Genomic DNA, 20,791 nt, shown 5'->3' with positions numbered 1-20,791 from the left:
CAAATGGAGGAACATTTGAGCAGGGGAAGAGTGGCGGTTGAGGACTCAGTGGAGTGAAGGGAAAGGAAGCTATTGTCAGCATTATGTGCATTGTATGTGAGAAGACTACATTTAAAAATAAATGAAAAAAATATAATCTTCTGAAACAGATTCTGGCCTCATAATTTTCAAAATTTAAGAAGATGTGTGGTTGTTCAGCCCACTGTCAATAGATGAGTTTTGTCACAGATGGTGTGTTTTCTGGAAAACAAGCAAGTAAAATAACACTGTTAATATACCTGCCAATCACTGAACCCTGAGAATCACTGAAAAACCCCTCCCTGTGTTGGAGGCTCAGGAAGAAAGTTCTTGATATACCAGGTGTCCAAATGCTTTCAGTTGTTGAATACTTTCATTAATTTCCTTGTTGACTGTCCTTATGGACACAAAGAATCTTTTTTTCAAGCCATATTACAATCACCGTAAAATCACCTCATTCGTGCTTCTGAGATCAATGCCACAGTGCAACTGGAATTTATTTTCCTTTGAGATCCCCCAGCCATTCCCACCACCTCCGGCCTACCCTCTGCCAAATTCAGGATTCAGTCTCCTGGTTTTGATGCTCGCTTTTCGTCTTTCTTTGGGACATGTGAAGCATTCTGCAGAACTACAGAGTTCAGTCCCAGAGGGATTTGATCTAGGTGCAAAAAAAGAATGTGATATGGGAAGAGCGAGCAGGAATGATCCAAAAAACACCCCATTCTGCCACTCAACCAGGGCCATTTGTTTTGCTGACAAAGGACTACTCTGAGCCTCTGACGGAAAGACCTCATGCATTGTGTGGAGAGACTGGCATTCAGGAGATTTTCTAAGAAATCCAAGCTCAATAGTCAAGTAATCTGTATCAGATAGTTTTACCAGTTATGAAACCTGTTGTGTTTCAAAGCTTAAAAATGCATTGTAAGTTCCAAGGAACTGCTTTGGCCAAAAGTTACTTTAGCCCAGGATCAGAGTATATCTTTATAGTTTAGCTGTGAACTGTGAACTCACCTTGTTTGTTACAGGTCATGTCCTTTGTTTGGTATTGTTTTTTTTTGTTCTGGGAAGGAGAGTTATACATGAATGACATCTCACTACAAATGATATCTCACTTATTTTTCACAAATGTTATTCTATTATTTCCAAAAGGTTTTTGGCTACTCTCCTTCCTCACCTGCTTTTTCATATGGCAATTTTAATTCCCAGGGGGTGGATATGTCTGTTAAACCTTGATAATGGATAGAATTCCTCCTCCAATATTGGGCGTTTCTTCCTGGAGTCTAGTCATCTTATTGTAAATAACAGCATATATGTATCTTGATCTTTGTTCACAGAAGTAAGTTTACTTCAAAAATGAGGTGAGAAACACCTCAATTAAATCACTCAAAAGTGGATGGGTTTGTGATCATTGTCTCATCTTTGAACTTCAATGACTCTGTCCCCTTGTGCTGTAGTGTCCTTCAAAGACTTGTGAATTTATAATTAGAAGCTTTAAATGCAATCGCACATTATTTCTTTTTACATCCGCTTCAGTGATGTTTTATAAGAATAACTTTTAACATTATAATAATTATTACAAATCAGGTTCTCAGTCTAGGTTTCTTTTGTCTTTGTAATATCACTGATTATAATAACTTTGGAGACACAGAAACTATAACCATTCAGCAATAACATTGAAGGACTATAAACATCTAAAGTATTTTCATACTCTAAACTATCTCGCCCTTGATTCATGACACGTTGTCATTCTATGAACTAAAACCTCTGCTCTCCAAAGCCAATGCCATTATCTTACATTAGAAGGTAATTTTCTAGTATGCTTATTTCTAAAAAATATATTTTACTTAAGTAACTAAAAGGATCCTTTCATACCACTTGGCTATTTTAAATTTGTTTTTGTCAAGGGCCTACACTAAAGCATGACCTACATAGAAAATCAGCAGCTGCAGACTTCCCATTGAGCAGTCTCATTGACCAATAATGGAATCGATATACTTTGTTTACTGAAGGATCTTTCAGCAAGTCCAGCAACACTTAGAAAGGAGAAAAGTATTAGTTACTAATGTTTTCAAACACTTAGAAAGCAGCATGACCTGGTCATCACAGTCTATAGTTAATGTAATATCACATCGAGAAGTAACTGATTCTTGAAAAGACAGTGTCAGTTTCCTGTGAAACAGCTTACAAAGTTTTTTTTTTTCTTTCCTTTTTAGATAAGTAAGAGGCTGAGATTATTAACTATTTAGCTGCTCTGTTTTGATGTCAGCCATGAATGGAGCAAATACAGGAGCTACTTTCAAACATCCCAGACATTCTTTAAAATTCAAATACCAAAACAACTCATTACCCTAATAACAAAGTTTCCCAAGAGTTTTTTGAACTGCACTTACCAGACATTTTTGCTTGAGAGAGAAATCAAATCCTTTTAGTGTTTGGTAGTTCAACTTCAAGTTTCCACTGGCTGCTAAGATCAATAACTTTATATGCATCTTCTGAACTTTGGCTTTAGAAATGCAACCATTAGTAGCTCAGCACATTTCAATGCAAGAAGTCATAGGATCAATTATTTGAAAATTTGCTTAACTAAAAATTGCATAATAAGAAAACTCTTAAGTCAGGTTTTCTAATGTTACAATGATTAGCATAATCATGACCATAAGAACATCTGAAAAAAGGTGTTACAGAAAGCAACAAAATTATTTAAATAATCTTAGGGTTAAGGGAGTTCAGAGATGAGTGTCTTCTCTTGACTCGGTATTATCTGGCTTTATCAATATAAGCCAAAAGTATGCCGCCAGTTTTTCTTGATAATTTATCTACCTTTCCCTAGGATTTAAGTATATTTTATGCTCTTATCTAGGGGAGGCAGGGTCTTATTATATATCCTTGGCTTGTCTGGAATTTACAATATGGTAGACTGGCCTCCCACAGGGTTTTTTTTTCCCTCTGCATTTGGAACAGCATGCCTGGTGTGAATAGAATATTCTTGTACATGCTTAGCACATGTAAATGAACAAAGTGTAGCTTTTAGATTGTTAAAACATAACCAAACAGGATCAAATGAGAAGAATCCCAAAGTAGTTACTTTCCCCTGATTTTGGTGTCAAGTAAGATAACTTGCAAGCAGCAGATGCTGACATCTTAATTTTGTGAAAAAGTCAGTTCATTGTCATGCCAATATATGCCTCTTAATTTCTAGTCTGTATATATCTGTGCTGATAATTAAAAATTATTTTATTACTAACAAATACACATGACTGAAATGTTTAAGAGATAATATATTGGAAAATACTTAAAATTCCATAAAAATAAACAATATATATATATATATATATATATATATATTATATATATATCAGGAATTTTGTACTCTCAGAAGGAAAATCACTGCCTCCCAAATAAATAAGTATTCTTGTTCAAGGTGAAGAGAAATATCCACATTTTGAAATAATTTTAACTGTGAATTTTATGAAAAGGTCACTTATCCAAAATATCCAGGAAACTAAGCCTGTCTGTCATGGAAGAAGATAGATTTTGCATGCCCCATCACTCCTTAATCTTTCTAGCTGCTTAAAGTTTGATAGAAGAACTGAGACAATAGGAGGGGGAGGGGAATGGGATTTGCAAAAAGGGATAACATCTGAAATGTAAATACAGGGAATATGCAATATAATTGTTTTAAACATGATATCTGGAAACAAATTAAGACACTGAAAAGAAAAAAAAGAAGAAGAAAGGGTACTCTTTAGCATTGTACCTACTGATAAGGTAGACACTCAAGTATTACAATGCTCACTGGCACTTTTATAAACAAGTCTACTGAAACTCACAGAGTCATGCACATATCACACACACACGCACACACACACACACACACACACACACACACACAAAAGAAGATTGACTGGGAATCAAATGTGTTGGAGAGGAACGAAAGACAACAAGCAGTGAAGAAGTTGTATGTGATAAAAATACATATTATGTTTGTTTGGTGGTCTGATTATAAAACTCATTGCTATGTGTACTCACTGGATAATAATAAAATCTTAAAATTAATATTATTGTTTTCTATGATTTCCTATGTATTTCAACTGTATTCAAATATGAGCAAATAAGTCCAAAATAACAATAACCTGCTATGAAAAAATATCCTCAGTTCCCATATCCACTTGCTTCTTAAAAAGTAAGAACACGAATCAAGAATTTAGTCAGAAAATAATCTGAGTTGAAGCCCTTGTCAAATGTGAATAATTAATTGCAGGGGAAAATCTTTGAATTATAAAATGCCCTACTTAAAATTTATGAATTTGACTCTCCAAGGTTTTCACATTTGAGCATAACATAGGAGGCAGGGTTGAAAGATAAACTGAATTGTCTTATTTCTCAAACCATAATGCCTAAAAGTTAACCCTGATTAAAATATTCAGCAAATAGTTAAATAACAAGTAGATTACTCAAGGAAACCTACTAAGAATACTTGAGAAAGGTAATTTGTATAAATTCTATTTCATTTTTACCTTGCTCACTGTTATGGCTCATCCTAGTATTTAACTCTTGCCTTAAAATCAAGCTGAAACAGTAGTGATTTTTTTTTTTTTTTTTAGGAATAGTAAATTGGCAATGAAAATTACAGCAGCTGCCTATTTTCCTACTTCCTACGTGTTCACAGATCAGAGACCTCTTTCGCATGCATAAAATAACATGGACTCACTTTCATTGTGAAATCCTTAGAAAGATTAATGATCTGCCACTCAGTCCAGAGCATAAACCTTAACCATTTGGAAAATAAGGAAAGACTCATCGGGTCATATTTGGGTCACCCCAAAGAAAGTGTTTTGGAAATTAGAAAGTTGAGAGTGGGGCAAAGTGAGCAGATACACACTGCAGTTAATCACATCACAGTACTGGGTCTATCATCATTTTTTTTGCAACTTGATTACCAACCGTCATTCCATCTAGATGATGACACCACACACGTCGTGCTATTCTGGAAACCTGTTTGCTGCTATTTTAGATTTTCCCAGTTAGACTTTTCTAGAACCCGTGTTTTGTCCCCACTTTCAGAATCAAAGCTATTTTCCAGTCGATTTTCGCACCTCTATCTCAGATGTCCAGTCACTGTACATTCCCTTTGAATGTGTCTCCCTGAACCTCAATTGCTGATGTTCATTAGATTCAGTGTTTTCTTTCTGTACTAGCCACATGAGGATATGAGGTGCCGTGACCAAGAAGTGCCAGGCCGTCATCATTTTCATTCTTACTAACCATGTGCAACCTAGAGAGAGAGAGAGAGAGAGAGAGAGAGAGAGAGAGAGAGAGAGAGAGAGAGAGAGAGAGAGAGAGAGAGAGAGATTTTGTAGTCATTTACAAAGGAAATTCAAAGGAAAATAAAAGAAATTCATTTTGAAGTTCCGCAACTGTTTTTTAACTGGGAATTTTCTGAGCACGACAATGGCATATGACACTGAATCAGGAAATCGCCAAGTTCTCTTTCAAATACCACATCTCTAGGGAGCCTCATTCTCAGGTCCCAGTCAGAGTCTATCCGTTCTCCAACAAATTACTCTTCATCTCTTCTACATGCAAGACTGCACCAGAGCAATCTATTCTTCCCTGAGGTGGGCAGTGTTGCAGAGACCAGCAGAATTCCTGGTAAAGGCAGAGCTATTTCACACAAAGACTTTATGCTTCAGAGTTTACATTTGTATGTACCTCTTCTTGTGTGAACCTAGGGCTGCTGCAATAACCAAAACACCTAGGACTCACTCTAGAGTCTGGTCAGCATCAATTTTCTGTGCTGTCTGAGACATTTAAAATAAGAGCTTGGAAATAAAAGATAATGGAAGTCTAGCTGCACAGTAACCTACCTTTCTGCATATATGCCCTTATGCTCAATCTATACTCAACAAGAAATCTGTTTCCATGTTACTTTCTGTCTTACATGTACTTCATGCTTATGGTAACTAGTGGGATTTAAATACATGCTATCAAACCTCTAAGAGAATTAAGTACTGATGAGATTATTCATATAATGTTATGCCAAAATGCCTTTAAAAATCTGTATATGCATTCCTCTTTTGTTTAAAAATACAGTGGTAAGGAAACAAAAAGATGGAACTGGGTGAGTCATTATTAGAACAGTCGATATTCTATTTCCAATTCCAGATTCAATCTCTTATCTATCTACACACTCATATAACATTATAATTATTCCAGGAATGTATTTGCCTATCATGCTATATTCCACAGGTTTTTCAGACAGAACATAGAAAATTCTAAGCATTTTAGTGTGAAGTGGTACCTACCTTTTAAGCAGCTTTTCCATAAAGAAAAATGAGATTCTAGAAGTACCGATTATTTGATTGTAATTATGTTAATTCATTCAAAATGATGTTTTTGATATGTTCACTATTAAAAATCCAGATATGTTCTAAGATTGCAATAACTAAACTGATATTATTAGATTTAAAATTAATTTTCCAAGATAGTACAATGTGAATATGTGCTGTAAAATAAGTATTAACAATTGAGAAAATTTCTGAGATTTATTGTAAAAGTCACTATATTAGCAAGTATGATTAGCATGATATTTATAATGCGACCCCCCTATAGGCTGTTGTCTTAAGGACAAAGAAAAGTGAAATATATTGGAAAGAATTCATAATTAGATAAAGTTAAAATTAATATTTTCAAAATATTTCCCCTGGCAACTTGCATAATGTACTTCAAGAAGATAATAAATAAAACTAATGCAGTAGCATAAATCAAGACATTTATATTCTTATTTGAGAATAATATTCTAAAAAAGACCCTAATTTAAATATTGAATATAGAACTATAAAACATAAAAATTATATATACAATAGAGGCTCCTGAAATATCAAACAGCATACTGGTTGGAAATTAAACTGTCAATCCATGGAAGTCACAACTTTCAGATATAGAAAAAAGTTTTGAAACAAAAATGTTTGAATTGGACATGTTGGTAAAATGATCTTCTAAATATGACACAGAAAAACTTATAGAAAAATCCAACTTCTCATTATAGTACTGCAAGAGCTCAGATTTAGAAAATTAATGCTACACATAATATTAGGATCAATATATATTACTAAATAGAAGGACTGACTTGTCTTTGTGTATTGACAAAGAGCCCAGGACTGGAATGCTACTGCTTGGAGTTGAGTTTCGAGGTAGGCTGCTTTATTTTTCCACCAGTACTAAGTTAAAAGGGCACAGCACAAATCTTGGCAGCTTCAAATGCTCTGTCAAGTGTTCCTGAGGTGCCATCTGGCACAGAAATCTTGACTGCAGACTGCGCTTAATGACCATTCTGCTGACAGCTATTACGGATGCATCCTTGCTACTGTTACACAAGCTTTGAGCAATTCTAGCCAGAAGGATAACAGTCACAAATCTCAGCAGAGCTTCAGGTTGTTTTCAATTCCAAAAGCCCTTTAAAAAGGTGATATTTAGCAAGAGTAAGCAGACTGGTTAACAAAGGTGGAACATGTCCTCATACATAATGAAACAGTCAATAAAAAGAAGATACAATGCAGAGAGCATGGTCTTTGTGCAGAGACCTGTTTCAGGATTTCTTCGCTAGCAGCAAAACCCAATTCATTTGCTCACAAGCCAGACCTAGAAGCTAGTGTTGCTTTGAACTAAACAAAATGAAGACAAATACCACAGACTAGAAGATTTCTGATATATATATATATATATATATATATATATATATATATATATATATATATATATATATATATATATATATATATATATATCCCTGCACAGAAAGTTAAACTTCAATAGGCAAAAGGTAGAAATACAAACAAAAGAAAGGTCTAGCTCTTATTAAAATAACTAAAATACCTACCATGATACTACATTCACAGTCCAGGTTCCTCAGAGAATTTGAAGACTGCACATTTCAAAATAAACTTGAAAATCTTATCACGAGGAAATAATCTGACCTCACATATGGCATACTTCACATTGTCAGCATGTCATTTATTTTTTTTCTTCTATTTAAAATAAATATTTTCCTTACAAAACATATTCTGATTATTTGCCCTCCCTTTACTCTTCATAATTCCTCCACCTCTCATCCCATCTGAATCCTCCCCCTCTTCCTGGCCTTCCTTCTCTTCCCTCTCTTCCTCTCCATCTCGCCCTCTCCATGTCCCTTTCCCTCCCTCCCTCCCTCCTCCTCTCCTTCCCTATGTCCTCTGCTCTCTTTCTTTTTACTCCCACACCTCTCACTAGACAACAAACTAAGGGATATTAATAAAATAAAAGAAAATAAAAAGGCAAAGCTAACGCATCAGAATTGGACAAAACATGCAACAGGAAGGAAAAGAGCCCCAAAGAAGGCACAGAAAAACAGAGAACCACTCATTTACACACTTGAGGGCCCCATAAAAACACTAAGCTGGAAGCCATTAGAGATGTACAATGGATCTGATAGAGATCCAGGCAGGCCCTGCACATGCTCACACAGTCTCTGTGAGCTCACAGAAGCTTTGATAAAGTTGACTTAAAGGGCTTTGTTTTCTTGGTGTCCTTCAAACCCTGTGGATCTTTCTGCTTATTCTTCTATAGTGTTCCTTGAGCCCTAAAGAAAGGGATGTTGTGGCTTCCTGCAACTTAGAACTCAGTAATCTATGTCTCTTATTCTTTAAATAATGTCTGGCTGTGGGTCTCTGTGTTTGTTCCAATCTTCTGCAGGAGGAAAGAGTCTGATATCCTTAGGAAGGTACTGCTCACACACACACAGACACACACACACACACACACACACACACACACACACACACACACACACATATATATATATGCCTTTCTTAGTCTGGGGTGCCCCACTCAGGATGATTTTTATTCTAGTACTATCTATATGTCAGCAAATTTCAGTGTTTTAATAGTTGACTAATATCCTAATAAGTAAATGCACCACACTTTCTTTATCCATTTTTCTCTTGAGAGACATTTAGGCTGTTTCCAAAGTCTGGCTATTATGAATAAGGCAGCAATGAATGTGGTTGAGTAAGGGTCTTTGTGGTAGGATAAAGCCAAATTTGGATATATGGCCAAGAGTCACATTTTGGATCTTGAATTAGATTGTTTCCCATGTTACTGATAATGCATCCCAATGGTTTGCATTGTGGGTGTACAAATTTGTACCCCAAAAACAATGGATGAGTGTTCTCCTCACTCTATGTCTTCACCAGAAAGAATGTTACTTGTTTCATTGATATTAGCTATTTTAGTGTTATAAGATAAAATCTCAAAATACTTTTGGTTTGTATTCCGTGGTAGCTAAAGATATTACAAAATTCCAGCTGGGAAATATCTGTGATTGGGGTGCATTATGTGAAATTTCCAAATAATCAATAAAAATATTATATTGTAAAAAGTGAAGCACAGGTCATTGTCTAAATGTGTATCTTCATGTTTGAACTGATACACAAACCACAGAGACTATTTTTAGTCACTAACCAAAATCTCCTACATGGCCCCCTGCTCAGTGAAGGGACCAGGCTAGTCAGGAAACCAACATAAATATCCACTTTCCGTTGTCATCCCAGCACTAGGGTTACATGTGCACATGATCACATAGGGCTCAGGCCTGCTCGTGTAGCATTTTTTTTAGTCAACCACACCATCTCCTTGGTCCCCAGGATCATTCCTGCATGAAACATAAGACTGAACACTGCTTTCTTCTATTGCAAGTACATATCCAGCTCTTGAAAGACAACTTACAGAAAACACTACTCAGTCTGGTTGGTAATATCTTCTTACTCTTTTACAAAAGCACCTCACTACAGAAGTAGTAGGCTTTTCCTTCTAATCAAACACCAACCAATGAGTTCACACAGAGAGACCCATAGCCCCAGGCTCATATGCAACAGAGGATGGCATTGTCTGGCATCAATGAGAAGAGAGTCCTTTGGTACAGTGAAGTCTCATTTTCCCAGTGTAGGGGAAAGCCAATGTGCTGAGGTGGGAGAGGGAGAACCCTCATGGAGGCAATGGGAGGGGGAGGGGAATGGGATTGGGGAAAGGGGATAACATCTGAAATGTAAATGCAGAGAATATCCAATAAAAATAATTTTAAAATCTAACTTAAATTATATTGTTTGTTACAGTTATGTTGTCTTAACATTAATTTCACAGTATCTGCATGTTAATAATGTCATGTTGCCTTACCACTTAACATAAACTACTACTATGAAGATAATGAGCTATGAATTTGTGAAGTAGCTCTCAAAGAAACTTAAATAGGTTTTGATTATTGTTTGTTGTTGTTTTTGATTGGATGGCTTTACTTCAGTATCAGTATCCCTGTAAAAGCAAATGCATTTCAATGTTCGTGGACTATTGATAAATTTCAAGAAACTTTACATTTTAATTTTGAGCAATTTTATTCAGTTTACCAATTTTGTTTAAAATATTTAGAAAGGACATGCTAAGTTCTTGGTTCTGCCAAAGTAATATTTTTTTCTTGAGAAATACAATTCTAGGCAAGATAATTATTATATAAGTAATATATAATACTTTCATATAATCTCTATGAAACTGCCAGTTTAGAGCAAGAACTGTGTCACAGAGGAAGAGCACATGCCTAACTTGCACCTAATAGTTCATCTGAGTAACATTCCAGGAAATAATTGCAGGAGAATTCTGCATCTGCCTGACACAGGGCCACACAATGAGATCATTTTGTGTCTATGTCATGTAAGGAAGTAAGAGAAACATATGATATGAAAAGAAGAAATATTCAAGTGGTAATATTCTAGTCAATGCCAAGGACTAATTTTCTACCTTGAGAAGACTTTCTAAACAACCAGCTGAGACACTGGAATTCTGATTTACACAGTGTATTACCCAGGTGTCTCTAAAGAAATAGAACCGAACGCAGGCGGATTTCTTATACAATGATGTGTTAGAACCTTTTTATACTATTGTATTCTGGTCTATTTTCAAGGTGAAGTCTTTCTATGTAGGTTTGATGAGCCTAGAACTCACTGTGTGCTCCAGGGTAGCCTCAAAGTAACAGAGATCCAACTGTGCCTGTCTCCTAACTCTGAGATCAAAGGCAGGTAAAACCAAGCTGCAATCAAAAGCCTATTATTGTTTAGTTATTTTAGTTATTGATTTTCTATATCTGTATTCTTACTTGTCAGAATTTAAGATGTTTGTGTCCAATACCTGCTTTTAAAAAGGGTTTTAGAATTACCTTTTAGTTTGATGCAATATGGAGAATTTAGCTGCCCATACTTGATGAGAGAGAAATTTAAATGTTCTCTGTGATGCCAACTAGGTGATAAAGGCTTAGCCATTTAGACATCTTTATCTGCTCTCAAATTTTTGTGGAGAAAGTTAAGATTTCTGGATAAAATTTAATTTGGTCTCTAAGAATTATTTCTTGTAAGACTTATTTATTTCTACTTCGTACATATTTTTTTTTTTGCGTACGTGAGTCTGTGCATCATATGTGTGCAGTGTCTGTGAAGCCAAAAGAAGTCATTGGATGCCTTGGAGCTGGAATTTCAGACAGTTGGAGAGGTTTTAGATACTGTGAATGCTGTGAACAGAACCATGTCCTCTGGAACTCATAACCATGTAAGAGCTCAATAACCACAGAGATCCAAATCACTGAGTACTGTTGCAGATGAAGATCATATTTAGCACCCACTTCAATGTAAAGAGAGTTCTGTGTAATCAAAAACTTTAGATATCAATTCAATTACTGTTATCAGCTGACATCAATATCTCTAAACAATTCCAGCGATAAATAACCTAAGTATCTCTCTGCTCTGCAGCACCTGATAGTTGCTTCAGTAACTGGTATAATGAAATAGCCTTCTGACTCCAAGTGCCAGAGAAATGGGTACTTAAAAATAAATTAACAAGAAAAGATATTATTCCTTTATCTGAGAAAATTTTGAAGACAGATTATGATGTTCACTTGCAAGTCTTTCTTACTTCTTTTCGAGAATGTTGATACCTGTACACACCAGGCACTCGGCTTGAAAGTTTGACGGGTTTTGGGAATTTGTATGTGTCATTGCTGATCTGTGAAGTTCATGTCACCAGATGTCAGTTTATTTAGTGAGGTTGGAAAGGTATCTATCAAGAAAAGGATCTAAAGCAGTTTCTTCCTCTCTTAATTGGAATACTCACATCCCTGCAGTTGTATTTATTTTTTTTTAGTTTCTGCCCCTTAGTGTCTTGAAATTCTGACATTTTGGCTGATTCAACTTGAAACATAATTTTCTAGTATCTGCAAAGTGATTGTTACAGGCTCTGAGCCAGATATAAATTTTCTGGGCATATCAGTTACATCCTGCCTGTCCCTTTATATACAGTTCATTTTATTTTCTTGCAGAAATTCTAACTGGAACAGATGTGCCCAGTTCTAGTCTAAAAATAAACATTATTTTGCTCTCCATTTGTGTGTGCTTCTGCAAGGTGGAGACGGACATCTGAATTTTGGAATGACCCACTCAGGGAGGTTCAAGTACGTGTCAGCTTATAGAGGAAGAGGCCAAATGAATTTAAATAGCCAACTCTTCACTGCAATATCTGACACAGAGCATGCTCAGTTCCATCACTGACGACACATATGTGCCCTCGTGTTTCTCATTTTTGCTTTTGAAATCTGACTAAAGGTTGTGTATTTCAAACTTTCATTTTCACACCTTTGAAAAACAGAAACAGATATTCAAATCAGACCCTGGCCTATATGAACCTAAAATGATTCATCGGTGAAAATCTCTTGTCTTTATTCCGGTTGTATTTCTACACAAAGAGTAGTGTCTCACCCCTTTGTAATACTGAAGGAGCTGAAGGGGTTTTCAATCCATAGGAAGAACAAAAGTATCAACAAACCAGAACCCCCAGAGCTCCCAGGGACTAAACCACCAACCAAAGAGCACACATGGAGTGACCCATGGCTCCAGCTGCATATGTAGCAGAGGATGGCCTTGTCGGGCATCAATGGAAGGAGAGGCGCTTGGTTCTGTGAAGGCTGCCTGCCCCAGTGTAAGGGAATGCCAAAGTATGGAGGTTTGAGTTAGTAGGTGGGTGGGTGGAAAAGCACTTATAGAGACCGGGTGGGGAGGGAAGATGGGATATTGGTTTTCTGAAGGAAAGGAAATAACATTTGAAATGTAAAGAAAATATTCAATAAATGAAAACAAAACCTGTAAAAGTTATCTCTCAGACTCCGGATTACCAACCAGGCAGCATACACCAGCTGATATGAGGCTCCCAACACATATACAGCAGAGGACTGCCAGGTCAGGGTCAGTCAGAGATGTACCCAATCCTCAAGAGACTGGAGGCCTAGTGAGTTAGAGGTCTCGTGGTGTGTGTGGTGTGGGGACATCCTCATGGAGACTGTGGGGTGTGTGGAACAGTCAGAGGGAGGACCAGAAGGGGAACAGAATCTAGAGTATAAAAACAAAACAAAACAAAATTTACTAATAGATAATGAGGGTCATACTACACATGATCTGAAAGATACTTTGGTGAGAGCCATAAAAATTGCTGTTTTTGAAGCACAAGATCATGTGAATAACACTCCTTCAGTGAATGCTTTTCTAGTGCAGCATCTCTGAAGCATACGCCCTTGCTGCTTTTCAATATAGACATCTAAGAGTTGTTAAAAATGCAACTCTGGTGGCCTACTGATTAATGATAGTGCTCAGAAGTTTGCCAAAAATGTTTTGATAAATTACCTTTATAAAATTTTTTAATGGTCAGGCTTGTAAACAAACACATTGTATATCTTGAGCAGATGTGTGTGTGTGTGTTGTGTGTATTTGTGTTTGTGTGTGTTCATATATAAGCATGCATATATGTGGATATAACATGAGAATACAGGTCATTAATGTGAGAAAGAGAAAGAGGGGATACTTGGGAGAATATGGAGAGAGGAAAGAGAATTTTTAAAAAAATGTATAATTATAGTACAATCCAAAAAATAAAGACATAAATTAAAAAGTTTTCTCAATCTTACAACTGATTCAAATTTTCTACCCTATCCAATTCTTTTCTTTACAGTGAATGAATCTACTTTATATCTTAATAGGAGTATTTGACAAAAGCAAAAACAGTGCTGTTAGAGATTTATAAACATACATACCATCATTCTGTGATGACAGCATTAGAACATTCTATCCACCTTACAGCACATGCCAGGCAGATGAGAACCTATGAATCCCAGATCTAATAATATCATGCCCAACCTAAAGTACTTCAGAACAGTAAAATGACACCAGTATTTTTTCCAGAATTGAATTTGTGTTTAATGACACGGGGATGCGATTTCTTGGCTGTCTGATTTAAAATGCATAGCCATGCATAGTGTTAGAATGAAAGTTTTAAACAGCACTGTTATCAATGAACGCTGACAGCAGCAGCGTTGATATGGATATATAGTCTATTAAACTATTTATTTTGCCAGTGGTTAGGGTCTTAATTCCTGGTGTTTTGATTTTAGTAAGAGAAGTAATCTTATAGTCATTCCTATGGGTCTTGTAAAACTCTTCCAAGTGGAAAAGAATCGATCACATGATCAGAGAACAATTTAACTTCTATAGATAGAAGCTGTGCTTGAAGTGAAATTTCTTACCTTTCTGCCACACATCAGCTGCTCTGCCTTGTGTTTTAAAGAATCTATTCATGACTCTAATACACAACATGGCTCTTTTGTTGTTATTTTATGAGCATTTCTTACCTTGCTCACAATTAGCACAATATTATGTTAAAATTATCTAGTCTCTACATGTATGAGAAAGCAATTATACATGATGTCCACATCTACACATATGATGACCACGAATCATCTAAAAAGAGGTAAACTGACCTGAATGAAAAGATCAGAAACTCTTGGAGCATGAGAAATTTTGGGTGTCAGTGTAAAGAATGTAAGTGATGTTTTGCTGACTCCAGCTCTGATCCCTGGAGACTGTTAGCTTATGATAGGATTCTATGGAACAAAGACATCTATATAGTGAGAGGAGTCACTGAGATATTCAGCCCACCACAACTAATGAGGGGCCCAGTGAGGAAACTTGGAAGAACATTCTCTCAAGCAAATGTATAACCATAAACGTCTTCCAGATATACCTAGAGATATCTGTAGAATAATTTTAATCCAGTAACATGGCAAATCTGGCAAGGGATCCAATCCAAAGACCCATGTCTGTGTAATCTTCCTGAAATAGCACTTAATCTCTCTGGCTGGAATGCTGACATGCCATTCGTACATATCTTAAAGATGTTCAAACCATGCAGGCAAGGTTAGTTTGTAAAAGGAGCCAGCCATGTTTAAAAGCCAAGTCCAGTTGAAGAATAGACAAAGCTATGAATCAGAGAAAGATCTGACAGAATGAATCAGAGATAGGATGAGCCCAAATCTCATGAGAACAGCACAGGAAAGGGAAGTTGCTTACAAGCAATCCAGGGAGAGAAAGGGAGTCAGTCACTTCAGAGTTAGTGCATTAGTGCAGGGCACTGAAATTGAGCTCATCTTTGAGTTCATTCAGGTCAGTGCAGGTGAGCAGAGGCAGCAGGAGCCGGAAGGACAGAACATTTTGCCCGAGTTGGGTGAATAAAAGTACATGTGTCGGCTTCAGCATCTTTGAAACAGGGGAGAAAAATCCTACCCATGTCACATCTGCCTTAAATCATAAGTAAATAACTGTCCTCGCCTTTGCCTTATCCTTAAGTTCCTCTGAGATATTAATAATCAATGGAATATTATTTATAAACCATAGAAATCTAAATACTTTTATCATTTAGTAATGGATAACTTTTAAATTAATATATGAAATTGATATCCATACGTTGGACTGTAGAAACAGTTAATCACTTCAAGCAACTCATGCATGTATGTGGAACAGAGTTCAGATCCTGGAAATTCATGTAAATAGCATTTATATAGATATGGCTTTTCAGCTGTAATTACAACCTTGAAACCTGAAGACAGGGTATCTCCAGAGCAAACCTGCTAAGATAAGTCTTATCAGTAAATTATTGGTTTCAGTAAGAGATCCTGCCTCAATGAATAAGGTATAAGAAATAACAAAAATGACTCCCCAAATAAACCTTGATTCTTAACATACACATGTCATACATACCTCTGCATACATCCCAACTAATGCAAATGTGGGCCTATGTACACATGCACATCACACATAAAATGGAGGGAGTGCTGGGTTTTATAACAATTAAGATGAACCAACTTACATCTTACATAAAATAATCTTGATATTTTTGAAGAATATTCTGATAACACTCTTTATAACACTGTAAATTAGGCTGGTTAATGTTATTATTAAGTTTACTCATATAATATTATACCATGAGGCTAAATGTATGTAGATGTGCTATTGTACTATGGATCCAGATGTTGTTATTTTCATGACAGAAAAATACATTCCTGCCGCTTGGAAGAGCAATAGCACAAGAATAATAAATATACACATCAGGATTTCCAGACATAAATTTTTCTCCAGAGCAGTTCCAGTAGGCATGCAAATAAACTTTTAGCATGGCTTAGTGGAAAGTTAAATTGATGCAGAGTGCCTGCTCTTACTGCTAATATAAGCCATGAAATCTGAACCATATGCCAAGCCATTGGTAGCTTCTGAATGTGCCTACCTTAAGCTTCAATAAAACTGAATAGGAGACATATGCATATGTCTATCTCCCCTCCCCTAGAGATACTAACTTAATTAATTTTTGGTTGGGTTATAGGTTCAGTAGCCTAGGAGGAAAGGGTGTAGAACTGAGGCTCTAAAGTTTTAATGATAACGAAGTGGTATTAATGTACACACACGAAAAAAAAAAAAAGAAAGAAAAGAAAAAGAAAATTGAGAGCTGATGTAGTAGCAGTCGCTCATGTTTTAAAACATCCACACACACATGCAGCAAGAACAGCTTCCAATCATTTGTGAGGCTATTAATTCTACAAAGAAACAAAATCACACCTCTGTTGCTTTCTGGAAACAGAATTACCATTGCCATGGCAGTCCTAGGAAGCTTTACCTTGAGGTTAAAGATGCATGAACTTCTTCAGTTAAAGGCTTCTTAAAGGGGAACTTGATTTGTAATGTGATAGTTTATTAATATTATGTATAACCTTTAAATCATTAGTGAGTTACAAATAAAGGACATTTTAATAAACTATCATTATTTTTAATTTTAGCTGATTGTATGAGAATGAAAACCCATCATATAAGGAACAGTCCTGGGAGAAACACAATTTACACACTGCATTTATTTCTTTGCTTGCTTATTTGTGTTTAAGTTTCTTATATTTTCCAGTTTGCATCAATGGCACACAATCTGTTGCAGTTGGTAGGAGCTAAGAGATCCATTTGCTCTCTACTGGTCTTTGAAAATTCTATTACAATTTGCCAAAGGAATAAAAAATTATCTAAGGTAAATACAGAGAAATGTGCAGAAAGTATATCTATGCAAACATTAAGCAGGATCGAAAATGAAGTAGAAATTCAAAAAATGGAAACACTCAAAATTACATTGCATTTAAATTTTGGAATATTAGGAATACTTAGTACTTTTATTTTAAATAGCTCATATTTAAGGATGTGGAACAGACTGCATTCAAGTGTCTGGTAGAACTTTATGATGTTAATAATTCTGACGCTTGTTCTGGATTATAAATTATACATTACTTGCTAATAAATCATTTACATTTGCTTCATGTTCATTTGAAAACTAAGAGAACTGAAGAGAAGGAGAATTAAAAAAATTTCTGGTACTTGAAATCTGTTTGTAGCTAAGTTAATTTCTAAAGACATTTCTACTGCTTGTTCCCAGTCTGTCTGTCTTTCTGATAAAACAGCACCTGGATAAATGATTGTAGAGAGTTCAAGTCAGATTGGAATAAGGTTTTTCTTCTGTATGATAGCAATTTCTGCCCTCATGGGTGAAATTCTGTTTGCTGAGTTTCCTGTTAATCTGATGTGCTAAAATGGTGTTCACCTTTCAGGTTTTTTCAACCTACGAGCTATGGCAGGACAGAAAGTGCTCCCTATCTTTTCCTTCCAGTCCCTATAGATATTCTCAAAAGCCTATCCGTGCTGACCAATCCAAAATCAAGGGAAGTGCATATGTAGGGTGGCAGGCTGGTTTGTGTATTCCTGAATAGTTTCACATTTTCAGGTCCTGCACCTGTTAAGAGTATTCTTTCTGATGAACTGTAAGATGCAAGAGACACACTCTGTCCTAAGATGCCCCTGACTATGCAGATTTCTTGGTGTGCCTTGTTTTCAACGCTCTGTGATATGACCAGAAATAGATTCAAATTGGTATATCTTCTAGAACATTTCCACAGCCACTGGGCACAAAAATCTCCCTTCTTGCCAGTAATACTGAGATGTTAGAAAAGGACCACTTCAAGGCAACTGGCTTAGAAACATTGAGTGGGAACTATGCATATCTCTTGTCCCCATAAAATGAGGTTCATCAGGAGTGATAAGGGTGACTACAAATCTTACAGAGAAATAAATATTCTCCCTGGAGTCAAAAAGAAAAGCTTCCTTTCTGTTTTAGGGTGTTTTCTTTAATAACTTGTGCTTGGAAGTTCTATTTCTTTGTGGTCTGTACATTTTTCTTTTACTATTTTTATACAATATATTCTGATTACAGTTTACCCTTTACCAACTCTTCTGAGATCTTCCTCACTTCTTTTTCCACCTGTAATCATATGCTTTTTGTCCCTCACTAAAAAACAAATAGGCATCTAAATGATAATAAAATAAAACAAAATAAAAAACCAAGAATGGGACAAAAGAGAGGAAAAAGAGCCAAAGAAAAAAGCATGAGAAACAGAAATACATACATATTCACACACATTCATACAGAAATTATTTTTAACCAAACAAAAACAAAAATAAAACAAACAGACAAACAAACAAACCAAAAAAACCACACTGAAGCCATTATATATGCACTAAGAACCTATAAAATAAAAAAATGAATAAGTGTATGAGTTAATAAACTAATAAATAACTAGTATAAAATCCCTGATAAAATATTATAATGCAAAAAAGTCCATACATCCAATGATGCTAGTGAGTTTCTTTTTGCTTGGTCGTCTACTGCTTTTTTATTAAAAAAGAATCATTTGAGAGTGGTTATCAATTGAAGGTATCATTGCCGTTTAAAGGCAGACAATTCTCTTATCAGCTTCACAACCTTACCTCTCTCAAGGACCTATGCACCATCTCCACCTATGTCTCGACTTATAAATCTCATCCTGTCAAGAAGATATGAGAACTTTTATTTTCTCTTCTAAGTTAATCCCCTTTGCAAGCACAGATGGGTAGAACATTTCCCGTGTATGTTTAATATGTTTCAACATCCTCTTACTTAAAAGAAGTCTGTTGTATACTTTAAAATGTTAATGCAATAAATTGATGCTCTGGCCTGTGTCAAATAAGTAAGTGACTTTCAACTACCTTTCAGTCTCTAGATAATAGCTAATAATGTGTGTTTTGTAGTTTGAATCTATTTCAATAATAAAGCCCTTTCCTACTGATCAGATTTTTTTCTACAGTGAGAGATATTTGGACATTGTTTGCTTGTTTGTAACAAGGTTAAATTCAATATTTAGTTGAGGCAGTCGTTGGAGTCCTGATCTTCCTATGACTCCAAAGCACTAGTATTGCTTATTATTGTACATACATTACTAGTATATATGAAATATGCCATGTGCAGATTGGAGAACACTGTTGTCTTTAATTAAGCAGTATTTATTTTCTCTCTTTCTCTCTCATCTTCTCTCCTCATCTCTTCTCTCCTTATGCCTTCTGCCCTCTTTCTATCTCCCACTGTATGTCCCACAAGTATGAGACTCCCATAAAGACAAGAAGAGAGAGTATCCCATGAGGAGCAGAAGAGAGGGGATAAGAGCCCCTGGAACTAGTGTTAGTGGCAGCTCTCTTGTTCTCGCTCTTTCTCTTTCTGTTCTCTCTTCCCTTCTCTCTCTTCCCCTCTCTCTATTTTTTTCTCCTATTTAGTGATAAAACACATATCATGGATTTGTTTAGGACAAACTATTTTAAGATCTTTCACAGCAAATTTGCAAACTTGAGATTTCTTTCCTGTCCATTACTAGTCCATGTGAAGTAAATTAACTATGAAAGTATTTGCATTTACTTTAAAATAATTCAATTAGGACAGTGAAATATCAGATAGAAAGTAATAAAATACAGCTTTCTTTACAGCTTTATTCCAAAGTACAGTCCAGAGTAGGCAGGTTTGTTTTAATCTGAAATTCATGCCACAGTCATCCCTGACTTTATCATCAACATAGGTTTTACTATGTTGCAGAAAAGTAATTGACTTACTATATTGTTATTTTAATTTATAATCAAGTAAGTAACAATCACTAGGGTGGTGTGATTTGTTGAATCAATAATATCGAATATGCTGAATAGAACAATGATTTTCAGAGTCTTCATAATTAAAGATCTAGACATCTGAGGGCATATTCTGGACACCTCTGCAATGTCCTATAGGACTGATTCTAAACAAAACAGAACGTGTCAATATGTAGCTTAAGCATTATCACATTTGATTTAAGTCAAAGTCCAAAAGAAATGTCCCTTACACAGACTGGTCTTGCGAATTTAAAAGGAATTTAAGACTATTTAAGAAATTATAATAAAATTTACTTGGAAAAAAAATCTAATCAAAGTTAAACTAATTTATTATCTCTGTGATTTAGCTG

This window comes from Micromys minutus (assembly GCF_963924665.1).
Source record: "Micromys minutus genome assembly, chromosome: 23".
Classification (NCBI taxonomy): domain Eukaryota; kingdom Metazoa; phylum Chordata; class Mammalia; order Rodentia; family Muridae; genus Micromys; species Micromys minutus.
This window is presented reverse-complemented; position numbering follows the sequence as displayed.